The following is a 2500-nucleotide window of genomic DNA, read 5'->3' as shown; positions in this document are numbered from 1 at the left end:
ATCTGCTTTCTTGTTTATAAGACATATGCTAAATCTGAATCAATTAAGGATTTCGACAGCCAAGCCATATACTCTAATTTGTAAAGCCATATTGAAATATTTGATTATTTTTGCAACTACTCATTCTCGTCCTTAATATCATTAGCGAGCATGGTTATGTCGAACCTTTTTTCCTAAATATTTTTATACAAATAAATCTTGATGACATAACAGCAAGCACCTTGCTTTGAAATGTCTTTTCAAATCCGAAAGGAATATGAGACCGACAGTGTGTAATAAAACGAGTTTAACGGCGAATATAGTAAAATTACTTTTTATCTTGAGTTAATAAATATCGTTTGTGTTGTTGTCCAAAGTCTGCATCAGTCACCCATGCTCTACTGAAAATTAATTCTCGTTTTCTGTGATGTCCTTATCAAAGAAAAATGTTAAGAGATAGTTAAATAAAGTATCACCCGTTGAAAAATAAATGGGTCTGTGATCACACAATCATCTGCCACAAAGAAGATTACTTTCTATTTTGAGTTGATATATGTGATTTACATTGATAACTATATCATTATCAAAACACAAGTAGTGCTTCAATATGTCAAAAAAAAAATCATCAATTATCCAACAATATTCCAAAGAAATGATGAATTAAGTTAAAGATAGACAGGTTAACGAATGATGAAGAAACGGGATATGAAAATTACACTTTTTCCCGATGCTATAAAATGAATAATGGCATTTTACTATGACATCGCAGTTCCCCTGTGTGACCAACATAAGTCACTTATATGTATTTATACATATATGTATAATATATATATATATATATATATATATATATATATATATATATATGTATGTATGTATGTATGTACACACACACATATATGTGTAAAAAGAGAGGACACACAATATCTGTCCATATAGGGTAAGTCCAGGCAACTAGTAAATAAATCTTATATTGCACGATTCACGATAATAGACAACGTACATTGATATAAAATCAACAAGGGAATACACTAGATATATATTAATCACAGGCTATAGGAAGACATTAGAGTATAGATATGTTAACAGTTACTAGGCCTAACCGAGTGGCACAGAGGTAAGCCACTCGAAGTTTGGCAGAACCAATTCTGATTCTACTTGCAAGATATTTATATAAGGTTTATATTTAATATTCTTTAAAGTTACCAACTAGCTCGGCCGAGAATTAAACGGTAGTATGGGAATCTATATATAATAAAGGTATATACTTTATTTCCCGTAGCAATACATCGATGCAATTGCAGTACCGCAGTCAACCCATGCATGAGTAAGGTTAGCGTGGGTGCAACATCTGTCGAAGTAGTCGTGAATATGACATACGAAAAAAAAGTTATCATTAATTCAGAAAAGAGTCAGTCAAAATGATAATAAGAATGGGATTATGAATTAACCAAGGAGAGTAAATCCATATAATATTATATCATAATGAAATGGGGTTATAAGTGAGTAACCAGATATAAAGCTAAAAGATTATGAATAAGCAATCAATACATAGCCACTGGTCTGCAATATATTATGATTAAGAATATCATGAATAGCAAGATATAAAACTTGTGGAGTGATGAGTATTTTGCTATATTCTGACACATATCAACACTATATTTAAAGACAACATTCTTGACTGGTAATCCTATGATAGATAATGAAAGTAAGTGATTTAGTTGGCGCTCTCTATTTCTGCTTGCAAACTCGGAATTTTGTCTTACCGGGAGTTCTGCAATGAGCCATCGTCAGGGGAGAACAATAGGTGGGGTGTGACGTCCCCAATTTTTTTTTCTTTTTTTTTCAGTCGATCCAAACTATTCTACAGGTCGAGAAAAATCCGTTTTGATTCGATGATGTTGTTTTGATTAGCAACCAATCCACATTTTGAACACGAAAATTTGGGATATTTCGGTTCAGAGGGGAAAGTTTATCAAACTAGGTGAAAACATTGCAAAAGTTCGAAAATAATCATGTGGATTCGGTTAAAAAGTCCGAGTGCAACGCGTCGTGTTGGCGGGCGTAGGTGCAATTCCTTTCCTTTAGAAGGTCCGGCGCCGCGTGTTGTTATTGTTCAAGTTAAAGATAAAAGTTTGTTCTGGTGAGTACGAGCTCTTCCGTTCCTTAAGGTAAATTTGTTATGCAGTTCAAGGGGCATTTCATTATTTAAAATAGCATAAGTGATTTCCGATATCCACACCCAAAATTACCAGGATTTCCGGATTTCCAAACAGATTTGTTCGGGATTTCCAAAGTTTTCAAAGACGCTTAAAAAAAAAAAAACATTAAATAAACGTAAATATTTAAAAAGAAATAAGCTATTATCAGTTGTTACATTACAAGTTCCACATGAAATACACTATTTTCCCTTAAAACATGACTGCTTAAGGTTGATGTAACCTTCAGTCAAAAAAAATCGATTTTTCGTTTTCGCCATAATATGATAGACTGAGTATTGTTTAAACCAACTCAACTTCCA

Source organism: Penaeus vannamei, chromosome 29, assembly GCF_042767895.1.
Source record: "Penaeus vannamei isolate JL-2024 chromosome 29, ASM4276789v1, whole genome shotgun sequence".
Taxonomy (NCBI): Eukaryota; Metazoa; Arthropoda; class Malacostraca; order Decapoda; family Penaeidae; genus Penaeus; species Penaeus vannamei.
This window is presented reverse-complemented; position numbering follows the sequence as displayed.